Source organism: Heterocephalus glaber, unplaced genomic scaffold (assembly GCF_053883595.1).
Source record: "Heterocephalus glaber isolate CG9 unplaced genomic scaffold, H.glaber_assembly_v1.0 deba00001457, whole genome shotgun sequence".
Taxonomy (NCBI): Eukaryota; Metazoa; Chordata; class Mammalia; order Rodentia; family Bathyergidae; genus Heterocephalus; species Heterocephalus glaber.
This window is the reverse complement of record NW_028258305.1, coordinates 44,511,923-44,528,496: the sequence shown is the minus strand read 5'-3', so window position 1 is coordinate 44,528,496 and position 16,574 is coordinate 44,511,923.

Below are 16,574 nucleotides of genomic sequence, written 5' to 3'. Positions count from 1 at the left end.
GCCATTTTATGAAATGTTTCTTCTATGGTTCATGTCCTACTTGAGATATCATTACCAACTGACTGTCACGAAGATTTCCTCCTATATTTTATTTCAGAAGTTCTATAGTTCAGTAAGTGTGGGCGTGTCATCTCTTCAGAGTTCATGACGATGGATGGAGATGGGCCAAGTTTCATTTTCCCCATGCAGTTATCCCACCACTAACTGTTAAAAAGTATAAAATCACACATCCATTGACAACAGGGCTGTATCTATAGCAGGCTATGCAAGAAACCATCAGTGGAAACCTTAACAACAAAGAAGAATCAACTATTAATACTCACAACATGGATGGGATCTCAAATTGTTCTGCTAATTGAAAGAAACCAAACCCCAAAGATTACGTAGTGTATGACTACACTTGTGTAAACATTTAGACAATTACACATTTAACCTAAAGTGATGGAAATAAAATCTGGGAATGGAGGGAGGCAGAGACACATGACAAAACATTCTGGGGAGTGACAGAAGTGTTCTGTATCTTGATTGTGATGGTAGTTTTGTGGCACTGCTGTCAAAATTCATCAAATTATAGACTTTAAATGGATGCAGTTCATTGAACATAAATTATTCTTCTATAAAGTTTCTTTAAACAACAACAACTAGGAATTGGGCCAAGATTTAGAAACACCAACTTTTCTCTAAACTGTACAACCTCAGAAAATTATTTTATCAGTACCCAAGTAGACTATGAATAAGACTCATAGAATGCAAAACTGAGTCTAGGTAAAATGTTTTTACTTCAGATTTCAAAGAAGAAAATATGAACAAATAGGAAAAGCAAAACTCTGAAGAATATTTAGTGTAAGATTCAGAAGACAGTTGTACAAAATTGCCTGCTGTTCACTATGAGATGGAATGATAAATTGCATGTAAGAAATAGACGCGTGGCTGGTGCAGAGTGCAGGGGTGGAGCTCACTTAGCATGCAGGAGGGCCTGAGTTCCATCCTCACCCTCACCTCATCACCAGCCCCCCCAAAAGAAAGAGGAGTAGAAAAAAAGAATAAAGACAATAAAAGTCAAAACTTGAAGATAAAATATAAAGATATATGGGTAAGGGAAGGAATAATTGTAAATAAAATAAAAATTGAGAAGCAGAATTAAAATTCTCAAGTGAAGACAATAAAGAGCAGATTTAGTTCTGAAAAAAATAGATTACTCATATACAATGACCTTAAGAAGTGCTTTGAGAATGGGGAGAGAAAATGGTGAATGTGAACCTACCTAAGAAAATATAGTTTTAATATTTTAGAAAATATTTAGTAACAAGTCTATAACAAAGATTTTTTGAAAGCATTGCATCAAAGCAGACATGCTAGACATGGATGAACTGCACTTTGTACAGCCTTTCTAAAATCAAAGAGTACAAAGTACAAGAATCTGCTGATCTTTTACCTCTCTGTTATGTCTTGTCAAGCAACAGAAAATACCTAAAGCTTAGAGGAAGGAATATCACAACATAATTATTACATACACAAAGAGGTTGTCTTTTGTCTTGAAGCAACATGGAGAGAGTTAAGTCTTCAAGAGATGTGAACATATATCACTGATCATTGCCTTTGGTATATCTTGCGAGGCTGGCGCCGGAACCACTGAGCTAAATCCCCGGGCTGACCTTTGGTATATCTTATACAAAGATACACCAAGTGACTCCAGGAAAAAAACAAAATTAATTTACTTTGATTAAAAATTTTAAAATAAAGAAAGGCATGAGGGCCTTTCATTGCTTAGTTGCATGTAATTCAAAATCAGTTTATGTATGAGTTGAAATGTAAATTACCTATCCCATGTATAAAATTGGACCTTCTTCGCTGCATGTAGCTTCTCCTCAGAAACTTGCACGGTGCTCCCAGCACCAGACCAATCTCTTGAGAATTCTCGTCCCGCTGCTGAGCCCGAAGAGAGAGCAGCAGCCCTGTCATGGTGACCACAGGCGACGGTTGTGGCATTTACAAGCCTTTGGTTTACTAGCAGGAGAATTACCAGATAAAATCTTTCCTCCCCATGAAAGCAGAGTTTCACAGAGCGTATTTAAAGACAATTTTAATATCAAGATAATTGAGTAACTGATTTTTATAATTTAAGCTCTTATTAATGGGTCAAATAAATTTTCTTTATGTAAAAGAGAACAATAAAAATTAACCCGTAGTCGATATTATCCAGAGCTTCTCTTCATTTACTTTCTTCTATGAATCGTGACTGATTCACTATGTTTTAAAATTACCATCGGGTGTAAAATAAGAACTATATTAAAATCCAAAGAAAAAAAGACTCTAGGAGCCCAAATTTTTTCCAGGCTTAACAATTAATGATAGAACTTCTGATGTGGTTGTTTTTTCTATTTGCTCTAAGCCCAAATTTTTTACAATGTATCTCTTTTTATATGAAAAAAGTTTTCCAAAGTCAAAAATAGATTAAAATGATACAAGTAAAAAACTAAACCTCTAAAATAAACTCACTGAAATGTTGTCAGTGACTATCTAGTCCCATTGTGGTTAGAGATAGATATTTTCTTTCCTTCTAATGTTTTATATTCTTTACATTTCTGTGAGTATCATTTTATAATATTTTATTTATTTTCATAAAACCTAACTTATTAATTTAATATTTATTTCTTGATGAAAATACAATTCTATGTATGTTATCCAAGATCCCAGGAAGAAATAGAAGGCACATTCAGAAATGTTCAGCAGAAAGAGCCTAATGAAGACATTATTTAAGGAGGCTTTGGTAACATTAAAGGAATTAACAAGGAATAGGGAGACTTGCAGAAATAGGCAACAGAGGAAAACTATTAACTCTCTTCATCTAGAAGGAGCAAGGCGAGGAAATGACGTTTTCAAAGCCGGTGAGAGCAGCACCTTTACAGGAAAGACAATTCCACATGCACAGCATCTGGGAGAGCCACCACTGCCGGATGTGTGTCAGGAGTGGCCGGGCAGATCAGGGAAGCAGTACTCTGAGATTCTTCCCATGCCTCCACTGCTTAAACCCAGACAGAGCAGAGGGCAGGAGAGCCTAGAGGAGGTAGACCAGAAGTCAGGCTTCGGAAGTAAAGAAGAGGCGACAAAATGTGAAGCCTGGGTCTGGGGTCAGTGGGTGGGGAGAGGGGGGTGCTCGCTCAGTCCTCTGTGTGTACACCCTCTGGGACCATCCGTGCACTTTTTACCTTATTCTCACATCACTGAGACAAATCACCTGTAGACTCTAGTATCCTCTCCAAGTCCCCCTTGATGTGCCTCTTCTCTGTGATCTGGAGACTCAACTGTCATAGAAAAATCCAGATCTAAGATAATGACATGGACCAGAATGGCTACAGTGGTATGGTAGAAGGGATCCAATCTAGACACATTTTAAAAGTAGAGTTAAATAGGATCTATTGACGGTGACGTGAGGACTACGGGAGGAGTTAAGCATGCCAGCGAACTCTTTGGCCCATGCAACAAGAGGAATAGTCTTGCCACTTACTGAGAAGAGGAAAATTTCACAAGGAGCTGGGTATGGGAAACGGGTCTGGACTGGGAGTATAAATTGGGAAATCATATTTTGGACACAGTGTATAAAACTATGTCATTGGATGAGATCACGGAGAGATGAGTGAAAATAACTGGTGAAGAGGTCTAGGTGTTCAGCAGTGGGATACTGTGATGTTGAGCAGTCATGGAGAAAGAAAGACCCAGTGATGAAGCCAGAGGAGGAGCAGCCTGTAAGGTTGGAGGAAAACTGGGAGTAAGTGTCTTATCTGAAACCCAAATTAAGAAAGTGTGTCCAGTGGAGAAAGGTCAACGACCAGGTCAGATGCTGTTAGGATAGTATAGTAGGGCAGGAAGAGGACAGAATTATTTGGTTTACCAGACATTCTTCTCAGTGATTTTGCCAAGACTGCTTTTATTGGAGTGGTGGAAGTGAAAGGCTAATTTGTATGGATTCCAGAACAAACAGGAACAGAAAACTTGGGCATAGTGTCCGTCACGGGCAATTCTTTTGATGAGATTTGCCTTCAAAGGAGCAAAATAAGACATTTCCTGAAGTGGCAAATGAGGTCAAGATATATGTGTTTATGTTTTAAAGATAGGAAAAATAATGGGATATTTGTACACTGGTTGAAAATGCACCATTCTCTAGAGCAAAGTATTCCTCAGAGTATCAGAATATCTGACAGCATTTTCTGGAAAAAATAAATACACCTAGATCTATTCATAAATCCCCTTAAGATTTTGAGAGCTGGTCTCGGAGGAGTTGGTTTTAATCTCTGCCATCTCCAAATTAGACAACTTCAGAGAGGACGGAGATAAATAACATGTCTGACATCTTACAGCGTCAACTGATGTTGGCCAGTATGACAGCTCCTAGTAATTGAAGAACCATGATTGACGTAGCTCTGCCCCCTCCACACTCCGCCTCTGAAGTGTGAAGGAGTCCTAGAGCGCAGGAGGCAGTACCGAGCAAGACAGGAGGGGAAAGCACACATGACGTCCAGACAATTCCCCCTTAAATGTCAAGTTGACTGCATTTGATGCTTCTGACTTAATCACTTTTCTGCTTCCTACTTCATTCTCTGACTTCTTCCTCCTTCAATGAGGAAAAGAGAAAATGCAAGAAGTCATGAGGAACACTGATTTTTTTCTTTATTTTCTGAATTTTTTATTTTTGTCTCAAGGTTCAGGAAGAAAAATGTTTTCCATTCATTGACCCAGTGTCCCATCTCCTCTTTTCGTTTGTTTGGTTTTTGGGTGTTTTTTTGGATGAGGGTTTCCTTTGCTGTCTCTCTTCTCTAAATGGATTCTTTCCATTTCTATAGAGCTACATTTCCTGGCAAAACACAAACTGAATCAGGGGTGAAATTGCCAGGAAGACATGGAGCTCAGCTTGGACAATGATTAAACTCAGATGTAATAACCAAAGAACCATGTAAGCCACGGGCAGGCTGATGATACCCAGGAAATGAGCAGTTGATTAGTACGGTCCTGAGGTTAACAATGAGGGAAAATGAGAAAAATGATTAACCACAAGAAAGCACTAAGCAGTGCCATTCCCTGCTGGCCCCTGCTGGCCCCTGCTGGCCTAGTAGACAAGGAGTCCTCCTGGATTTCACTCTGCTCCCTGCATTCAGTCTGTCACCAACTGCTGGGCCCAATACTTTCTGACTTTTCCTGAAATACTCTGGTATTTCTACAATGTCAGGCAAGCTCAAGTTTTCCTGCCTTGTAACGTAACGCCTGACTCTGTCCTGTGGCTGGCTGTTCGCTCTCCAAATGGTTCCTGCCACACAAGTTTCTGCACAGCTGCAAGAATTTGTAATTTATTCCTTTCCCAGGTGCTTTCAAAATCAATGTTAGGATCTTGGTTTTGAGCTGTTGGGTCTTCTATCATTCCTTGTTCCCCTCTAGGACTCTGGCCAGTCCATGCTCTGTCTCTTTGATGCTCACCTCCTCTTCTTTTCTGAGCCTCACCTCCGAGCTGCCTGGATCCACCCAGGCTATCTAGGTACACTCCTGACCTCGGTGTAGGTGATAACATTTTAATAACCCCATAAATGCAGTACACACTAAGTAGACAGCAAGCCATTCAGAAGAAAATAATCCATATGCTTTATTATTACAGCAAATTAATGGGTCGAACACATTAAACATGACTTCCCCAGGCAGGAGTACATCTTCATAAACCTTGGGTCCTCAGCATCCTGGTCTGAGCAATACAGTCTTTAGGAAAGAAGATGCTGTCCTTTCTGCAGGGTGACAAAATAGCCCTTGTCCGTGAAAAACTTCGTCGTGCAAATCTCTGGGTGAGCAAAAGCTGATGTGCTTGTAAGGGTTGCTTTACAGCACTCGCTCCTGTGCCTGCACTTACAGAATCTTTACAGTGTGACACTGGAGGTCTCCCCAGTCTGGCTCCTGAGCTTCTTCCGCCTTCCCCGTCACAGTTCCTCTACTGGGTCTCTGCAATCAAGCCAGCTCCCAGCTTCCACCGTGCTTCTAAATTAGTCACAGTCGTCTGAGCCTGTTTTTCCCTTAGTCCTCTTTGACACTTGACAAACACCTACGGAGTTTTCAAGATTCAACGCAATGCCTTCTCCATGGCATACCACCTGTGAGGATCAGGGACCCACAACAGGCCTTCACAGCAATTTTGTGCACAGGATGATTGTATTTTAGAATCCTTTTGATATTTTCTTTCTAGAAACCCTAACTACAAAGGTGTCTTTGGAATTCACTTAATAGTAACCTCAAGCTAAAACCCCAAACTAAACATACAGCAGCAAACCCAGTAGTGTTTCCTGTAGGTTTGGGGACTGCTCCATCCTATTGTTGGCTATGGTGAGCCAGGCACTGGAGCAAAACTCTGACCTGAGCTCTGCTATTTCTATGTAGGTAGAGTTCAAATTATGCATAGTTATATTTCTAAAACATTAAATTATGCTTGGAATGCTCTTATTGGCCCCTACTAGCTTAAGACAATCCAAGGGAAACTCTCCCTAATATGAACTTCTATTTTCCAGTGTATATAGTTTGCAATTGAATTTTGGCACACCTACCTTCCTCGTATCAGATTCTACTGTCGCTATTATCATTCAGAATAGAAATCTAAATATGCATATTTACAAAGGGTAGTAAAATGCTATCATTTTTAAGAAGGTATAAAACTTCTTAAACTGGCCATGACATTTCTAGATATTCTCTTTCCTCCATTAAATATAAGAAAACAAAAGAAAAATTAAACAGTTAACGCATCAAAATGCACCATCTTTTTGCATTTAATGTCTACAAAATCATGCAAAGTAAGCATAGAAATTATTATTACAACTATTTCACAAATGGAGAAAGTGAAGTCAAAGAGAGGCAAAACTAAACAAAAACCCAGGGTATATTGTGGCAAAGCTAGGAGGACACCAAGTCTTCAGACAGTCCATTCTGTGCTCTTTGGAGTTCTTCAGAGAAGAAAATCAAGCCCAGTCACAGGTGAAGCATTTAGAACTCACGTTGATTTTTGAAAGCTCCGTCCCAATGAGCCTGGATGAGGGCAAGTTTCCTCTATCAATGGTAGGGAGATATTTATTCAGGGAATCTTGGTAAGAATAACATTGCTGTGAGTCATTATAAATAGGTGGGCTTTACTTTTAAAAATGATGTAATATGTGAAAAAGGGTATGAGTCACATAATTATAATCCTCAATATAAAAAGGTTATATAATCCAAAAATCGTATCTTTATTTCAACCTTCATGACAACTTGCAAGGTTTGTAATAGCATTGATATTTATAGATGAAAAATTGAGGCAGAGAGGAGTTACTAAATCGTCTAGGTTGACATGAGAAACTCACCAATGTCATATCTCCCTCATTCTCAGCATTCTGCCTGGATCAGTGAATGCTCTCCATAAATATTTCTGAATGAATGAATGGCTCAGTAAATAAATGAACGAAGTGATACAGCTGTGGTTTGATTCAGGCGTGCCTACTCCTAAAGTTCCTATTTCTTAGCCTGTATCTTTTTTTTCATTTTACAAGGAGAGGTATTTCTGTATCTCTCAAAGAGAATATGTCCCCCATGAGCATCTAAAATAAAAATTAAGTTACATTGAATTTTCAGAAGGTGATCTACTCTGTAAAACAAGAAAAGTTTCGACTGTAAAATCCACTCTGCAGTGACAGCACTCAATATACCGAGGTCAGAGTTCCACTCCTCCCTTTCAACCACCACTTGTCTTGTCTGGACCCATTTAGGGTGTCTCTCTGGTACCCGGGCCTTGGGCTCCCTGACTCCACCCTCACTGTCTGGGAGTTTTTCCTGACTCCCCAAGTTTCTACTTCAAATATTTCAACAGCTGTCCCCATGAATGCTCTGTCTGTAGCCTCTGGGTAAGGACCATGAGAGACTTCCAGACGTCTGTTATTTCAGTAAGGAAAGGTCATTGATGCCAGGTGAATGCAATGAATTCTGTCACAGGAAGGACAAAAGTGTGTTCATTAGTGACAAACGGAACTAATGAAGACCCTTGCCAAAACCGTGGATTCCCAGAGAGAAAGCAGAACAGGTAAACAGAATCCTCTTTAAAGGCAGAGGTTTGCCTTTCATACCTCTGATCCCTTACAACAGTCACATTCTCAGCAAACAGTCAAAGCTAAGTTCACAGACCAGCAGAACATGGAAGGGAAGGCCAGCCCCTTCAGGGGACAGCCCGCCCTTCGGTCTGCCTGCCCAGCAGGTAACCCTACTTCCTGTCTATTTTTATTAAAATCTCCTCGAATCTATTGTTGTAGAGTACGCTGATCCCAGGGACATTTTGACTCCATCTCTAGCCCTACACGTTGCCAGACGATGAAGACCCCAGCATCCTGGGAAGGCTCCCATGAGAGGGAGACTCTACGAAAAGCCTGGAGCCACGTGGGGACACAGAGCAAAGGGAAGAGGTAGACCAGAGAGACGTTCTTGCAGGACCCTAGCCCAGAGGAAGGTCAGCCCTCTGGGACTGGCGCTGTGCTCTGCAAAGCTCCCGCATCACAGCCCATCACCAAGAGCCTGAACGCACAGCCTCAGTCTCACAATCATGACCTGGGTGCTTTCTAGACAGAAGGAAGCAGCAGCGCAATCTGGTGTTTGCGCAGAACGCGGCACAGCAGAGGGAAGGGGGCGCTCAGCAGAACACCTGCTCCGAGATACCGCCTGAGAAGCAGCGCAGCGCGCGGGCAGGAAGGAAGGAAACATCTGTCTGCAGCTTTGCCTTCCTGGAGCCTTGAATCGCAGGAAGGGGAGAAGTGGGGTGAGGAGTAGGGTGAGGAGGGACTCAGGCTAAGAGGAAGTCAGAGTGAAATGTTTCGGACAACGTGGATGGAAGTGCTGAGAATAAGCTCCCTGCCAAAGGGAGGAAAAGATAGCTCTCTGGACACACTGCTCTTGGAGGACTTGCAGCACAAATGAAGGATACGGTGCTCTGGAGACACTTAGGTTGAGCACAAAGATATAGCGCAGTCTGTGGCCAAATCCGGGATAGCTGCCCAAGGTCACCGACCGCAAGCCAAAGCTGAGAAACATTCAGATCTCTGACCCACAGCGATACTGGTTTTGGGACCCAACACTTGAGCTCTTCGTTACATCTGAAGTAGCAGTTAACCTCTCATCTCTGAGAGTCCTTCTCCTCTGGCCTCCAGAACTCCTCTCTCACTGGGATCTCCCACCCCTCTTCCCAGTTCCCTCAAGCATTTCTCTGGTTTTTAAATTTCCTACGTATTCTTCATTCCCCCATCTTATCCCTCATGAACACTAAACGGAGATTTGATATTCTCTCTAGATGATCTGCCTCATTCACATCTGCTTATCTGTCCGTTCACTAATGATAGGGATACATTGTACAAAATGGCATTGTTCTTAGGCAATGTCCTCATTTTGTGCACAACATACGCTGCATTGACACAAACCTAGATGGTATAGACAAGGCTACATGCTATATAAACACCACAGAGAAAAGAGATGTTCTTCAAATCTGTGTGTATAGTGAATACATATACTATATGCATTATATACATGCATATATACTGTATGTAGACTATATAGCAGGTATACAGCATGTACATTATTATGATATAGCATATGTAGTGATATATATATATTCAGTAGAGTATATCATATAGTGCACGCACATACACACACACACACACACAGAGCTTGGCTTATTGCTCTCAGGAAGATGATGAACAAAGTGACATGAGATTAAATCAAGCAAAGGATGCAATCAGGAGTCAAGGGAAGCCTTAAGATGTAGGAGGCTACTGCTACTGAAATATGGTGTACTGTTTTCCAATCCACTTTTTCTACAAGTCAAAGTAAAGTCTAAAATAATACTAAGAAGTATAATATACTAAATACTTAAAGCAGTAACAGTTGTTTATCATCAAGTATTATGTGCTGTACTTCTCCATTGCTGAGCAGGGTGTAGTAGGCTTGTTTACACCAGTGTCACTGTAAACACATGAATATTACATCATGCTCCAAGGCATGCTACAGCACCACTAGGTGACAGCAATTATTCAGCTCCATTATAATCTCAAAGGACTATTGTCCCATATGCAATCTGTCATTGGCTGAAATGTCACCATCCAGTAGCTGAGCGAGCCTATGAACTGATGACCCCTAAACATCTATATTAACTCAAACCTTTCCCTTAGCCCTAGATCTATACAACTAACATATTTTCTACGTCTTCACAGGCACCACAGCCAACACTTGCCCCAGCCAGCTCATGCACACGTGAGCCAAACTGGCCAGTCTGCATTTCCAGAGGAGGCCCCTCCCATCTTACCCCAAGCTGCCTGGGATATGCCTTCCAGCTCCTGTAATTTCCAAGGCATAATCTTGTTAGAATCCTTAACACAGCATATTTTAATTGTTTGTTTACTATGCTCCCCAATGGACTATGAGCTGTTTGAGGATTGTAAATGTCTTATTCACAGGGATGTAAATATACATGGGCAGCTAATATTTCTTGAAGGACTAAGTGCAGGGCCTGGTCTAGTTAAACACATCACTGTAGCATGTCACACCAATCAGAAGTCATCCTAAAGACTTCCTTGCTCTCATTCTCAATTTTAATTAGATGCCAAGCTCCATATTTTCTTCCTGCCCACATAACTTGTGAACATTTTGTACATTTCTTTCATACATTTCTATTTATAACCAGTTTCCTTCTGGGTTTTTTCCCCTCCCTTCTTCCTGCTCCAACCCTAGAAAATCCAAAGCCAGTTAATGGATTAAAAACTCTCAGAAGTGGGCCGGGGATTTAGCTCAGTGGTTCTGCCACCTGCCTCGCAAGCACAAGGTTCTGAGTTCTATCCCTGGTACCAAAAAAAAAAAAAAAAACCAACTCAGAAGTGAATCCAAAAAATTCAAACAATCCTGTGTTTTCACTCAGACCAAGGACCAAAAAAGTTTGCATGCAAAGAAGAGAGAACTATGAACATTCAATCAGTATCATTCTAATTACCAGTCTATAGAGTGACCAGAGAAACCACAAACTTTCCTTATATTTCATCTAAGAAGAAGAGAAAGAACTGCTCTAGAGAATGGATTTGAAAAGACAAAGAAAATAGAGGTATGGGCCGGGGATTTAGCTTGGTGGTTTCGCCGCCTGCTGTGCAAGTGCAAGGACCCGAGTTCAATCCCCGGTACCAAAAAAAAAAAAGAAAGTAGAGGTAAATTTGTTATATGATTATATGATTCTGTTCTGTAAGTCCTGATAGTCAGCACATTTATCTAATTTGGATGAAACTATTTGCTTATTTAATCTGTAGTTAAATAGTTAACATAATTCATGGTTTATAGGCACTTAATTAAAATACTTTCTAATTTGATTTGGCAGCTTTCCAATTATAAAGCTCATATTTTATTTCTTCTCTTCCCTGTCTCAAACAATGTGTAGATCCTTGTAAAACTCATTGGTCACACGTACTGGATCCACAGAGCCTAAACATTAAGGCTCTATTGGCGCCTAATGTTCACCAGGAAAAATGCACTGTTTCTCCCTAATATAGTACTACGGATTGCACCCAATATAGTTTGGGTTTTGTTTGGTACCAGTGATCAAACTCAGGACCTTGTGCTTGCAAGGCAGGTGCTGGAACCACTGAGCTGAATCCACGGCCCTGAACCCAATATAGTAATAAAGGAGCTACATCCCCGGCCCGTTTGTGTTTTGTTTTGTTTTTTAATTTGAGACAGAGTCTCACTAAGTTGCCCCCAGTCTGGGCTCTAACTTATGGCCCTTCTGCCTGAGTTTCTGTAATGCTGGGATTACAGATATATGCCACCACACCTGGCCCAAAATGAACTTTTAAGAATGTAAATTTGGGGCTGGTGATGTGTCTCAGTGGTAGAATGTTTTCAGAGTTGGCAGGAGGCCCCAGCTTCAATCACAAGCACTAAGAAGATATATGAGCATGTGTTACCTCTACTTCAAATCCTTCCCTCAATACTAACCACCTACAGGCTAAAGTCCAACTCCTAAATGAGCATGCAATGTCCACAGCCTGGTCCCAGTTCCCACTCCTGCCTCTTCTTTTGCTACTATATAAAGGACAGCAGGAATGTATGCAAATGCAGACAGAAGGGTACTTCTAACATCCACTGCTTCGCCTGTGTTTCTACATTTTCTGGAATGTCCTTTCCTGTCTCAGGCATCAAGTTAAGGCCTTAACTTTTCAAAGATTGTGGGCAAACAGCATGAAGTCTTTGAAACCTTCCTGAATCCCCTTTCCCTGTCCTCCTTGTAGGTTGCTAGCCCATTCCCATAAAAGCTTTTATTACTACTTACTGTCAAGATGTTTGTTAAAAATCAGCATCTAGACTAGGAGCTTCATTTTTTTCAATTTGTAGATTTTATTAGTACATGATTGTGGTACATAATGATTACACTCTTCTGGGGTAGTTGGTACACATATATAACACATCTCAATTCTATCTCCCTATTTCCTACTATCTATCTTTTTTATTTTTTGCTTTACTTATACTTTGGGTTTCTCATATAAGAGAAGCCATGTGATATTTAAGCTTGTGTGTCTGTTTTATTTCACTTAACATTAGGGTTTTAAGGTGCATCTTTTTTCCTATAAATGATTCAAGTCTATTTTTCTATACAGAAAAGTAGTACTCTGTTGTGTATAACTACCGCCTTTTCATTATCCATTCCTCAGGTAAAGGACATATAGGCCACTTCCAAGATTTAGCTATTATGAATTATGCTGCTATAAACATGGGCATGCACGTATCACTATAATATGATATCTTTAATTCTTCTGGAAAGATATCTAGAAGAAGAAGATATAAATTAAATTTTGTTCAAGCTTGTTTCTCAAACATTTGGCCTATGTAACTTTTGTTGAGTGGGTAAATTTTAAAAAGTAATTATCTGTAGTAACAATGTAAATTCTAATGATCTTTAGGCAGTAAAGACCATACATATTAAAAGAAGGAAGTTTAAGATAAATTGCAAGACTTTAAGAGAAGAGAAAATCCAAATGTGTGATCATATAAATCACTTTAAAACCCAGAGAATGTGAGGAAGACAGGGAAAATTACACAAAAGTAAATATTAATCCTGGTTAAGGAAGAATAAAGTGGATTCTAAAATCTAGGGATAGCTTCTCTTGACATCAACTTCTGGCAAAGTTCCATAAAATATTATTGACTCAATTATGTGTGATTTAATAGAATCTACAGAGGAAAGAACAGGTACTAAGAACCGGCATTATTTCCCTTAAAAGCATATCTAAAATCACTTCTCATTTTTTCTTTAAGTTACTAGTTTGATGATTCAGGCAATGAGATAGCTCTAAATGAAAATTTGTTCAAGACATTTACTTAGGTCATTTTATGTTAAAATTAAAGAAATTAAAATAATGAAATATGAGTTAATCCAAATACTGTTACATAAAAGATGTCTCCCCCAGTTTCCACCAGAACTTCAACCCCAAGTAACAAGAAACAGCCTTCTACTTCCAGGAAAGGAAAAGAAAAAAAGATTTCCTCCATAATAAGGACATAGTAAGTCTACTAAAAGCTTAGAGAGGGGCTGGAACACAGAGAAAAAGACTTCAGCACCACTTACCAACAAAAGTACAAGTTAAAAGCTGCTGAGCACTGTAGGACTTTGAAGACAATGTTGCACTACAGGTAACCATAATAACAAGAGCCATGAAAAAATATCCAGCTGAAATATTTACCAAATTGATTAAATCCTCCTTATTAATGGCTTTACAGAAGCAATTTCCCATTTCCTTTTGTAACTAATATTTTCTTTAATCTCTTCTGATCTATGGGGTACTTACCTGTGACACTCAGTCAAAAATTACGAAATAAGCAAGGAAAATAACCTATGGTCAAGAAATAAAATAGTCAATACAACCAGACTCAAACATGACTAGATATATCAAATAAAGAAACCAAAATGAATATAATTAATATTTTAAAGGATCTAGGGCTAGAGATCCCATTTGACCCAGCTAGTCCCCGAAGAATTAAAAGAATCATACTATAGTGGTATATGTGCACCCATGTTTATAGAAGCACAGTTTGTAATAGCTAAAGCTATTACAGTTGAAGTGCCCATCAACTGGAGACTGGATAAAGAACAACAAACTAGGGACATTTAAAGCTAAATGGATGCATATTGAGGCCATACTCTTAAATGAAATAAATAGGACACACATGTGTAAATACCGAATAGTTTCTCTAGTGTGAGAAGCTGAAAGTGTAAATAAGGATTAAAATGAATAATTGACAATGTGAAATAGGAAGAAAAGATCCAAAGGTATAGGGGAAGTGGGTGGGGTAGGGGAAAGGAAAGAAGGGAAAGGACAAAATATGAGAAAAGGAAAAAATGGAAACAAAGTCTTTGTAAATAGGGAAGGGTGGAGGAGGTGAAGGGAGGGCAGGGGAATGGGGAAAAAGTAAGAACCAAGATACATCATGTAAAAGTGCAAGTCCTAAATGATAAGTGCAAATGTATTATATACCTAAAATGTACCAATAAAATAATTTAAGGGGAAAAAAAAGAAAAAACAGTATAGGAATAAATCAGTGAGCTAAAAAGTGTATCACTCTCAGTAGAAACTATCCAAACTGAAAAAGATAAAGATGTAAAGGGAAGTTAAGAAAAAAAAAAGAGGAAATCCATGAGCAGTAGAACAATATCAAATGGTCAACAGAAAGGTAATCAAAAACCCAGAAGAAAAAAAAAAAAAGAACAGAGCAGAGGAAATTTTTGAAGTGGTAATGAAAAAGAATTTAGCAAGTACTGCCACTGAGACCTATATTTAAGTGGCTATACCACTTAAACCAGATGCGGGGAGGGCACAAGTGAATGAAGTGAGATTGCATAACCTGGACAGAAATGTTCAGCATCCAGCAGACTTTCATCCCATCTTGTGTTCATTTTCATGATACATTCTGATGATTTGTTTGAAAATGAAGGCTTATTGATCAATTTTTAGATGGCATTGACCTAAGATGCAATCGTGCCGAGTAAAAGAGTCAGAATGGGTGGTAGACAGTTTTTCTAGGGCAACAACCCAAACTACGAATATAACCACAAACTTTATATTACCTAATATGGAAAACAAAGGGATGAGGGAGGTGTGGCATAATTGCATTGCATATCTAAAATACAGCAGATTCACATAAAAATAAGTCCAACACATTCATGATTGATTTTACTCCCGAATAAGTAGATATACACCCAAAAGATATCGGCAGTGCACAGAATTCAAGACAACCAAGATAAGATTCCTATTCTTGTCTGTGACACGACTATTAAAATTGGGGGTCCGTTGCATAACTACATTCTCAGTAGGTAAATAAACTATATTATAATCAGATATCAGAGACAAGTGTGAGAGGATGTCAATGGAACAAGAGATGTTTACTTTGGAGAAAAATTGGAACAAATTTATTAAACAATTCTCTCAAGTAGAAATGGAATTAAACTTGTTTTTGTGGCTTCAAAATATAGAACTAAAACACAAATAGAGCTTTTTAATAAGACAAGGTCCCATGTTCATTCTTTGTGAGTTTCTGTGTGACCAGGGTTTTGTTCATAAAGTCTTTGCCTACACCGATGTCAAGATTTCTACCTATTCTATCTTCCAGCAGATTTAGTGCTTCTGTTTTAATATTTAGATCTTTGATCTGTTTTGCTTTTAGTTTAGTGCATGGTGAGAAATATGGGTCTAGTTTTAATCTTCAGCATGTGGAAAGCCAGTTTTTCCAGCACCATTTATTAAAGAGGCTGTCTTTGTTCCAGTAAAGGTGTTTGGCCTCTTTGTCAAAGATAAGGTGGCTGAGTGTGTCTGGAGTTGTTTTTGCATCTTCTGATCTGTTCCACTAATCCTCAGATGTTTTGTTTTGTTTTGTTTTGTTTGCCAGTTCCATGCTGTTTTTATCACAGTAGCTTTGTAGTGTAATTTCAAGTCAGGGATTATGATGCCTTGCCTTTGTTGCCCAGAATTGTTTTTGCTATTCTAGGTCTCTTCTAGTTCCAAATGAATTTTAGGATTGTTTTCTCTAATTCTGTGATTTATGCTGCAACAATTTTGAGAGTATGGCCACTTTCACTATGTTGGTTCTTCCTACTCTAGAGCAAGGGATGTCTTCCATTTTGTGACATCCTCTTCAATTTCCTTTTTTCAGAGTATTGTAGTTTTCAATGTAAAGGTCTTTTACCTCTTTCATTAGATTGATTCCTAAGTATTTCATTTTTTCTGATGCTATTGTGAAAGGTATAGTTTCCTTAATTTTCCTCTCAGTGAGTTTGTTACTTGTGTACAGGAATTCTACTGACTTTTGAGTGTTAATTTTGTATCCAGCTACTGAATACCCATCTGAACTTGGTTATTAAATCTAGAAGTCTTTTGGTGGAGTTTTGGGGGTTTTCTATGTAGAGTATCATGTCATCTGAAAAAATGATAATTTAACTTCTTTCTTTCCTATCTTTATTACTTGTATTTTTTTTCTCTTATCTAATTGTTCTGGCTAATGTTTCCAGAACT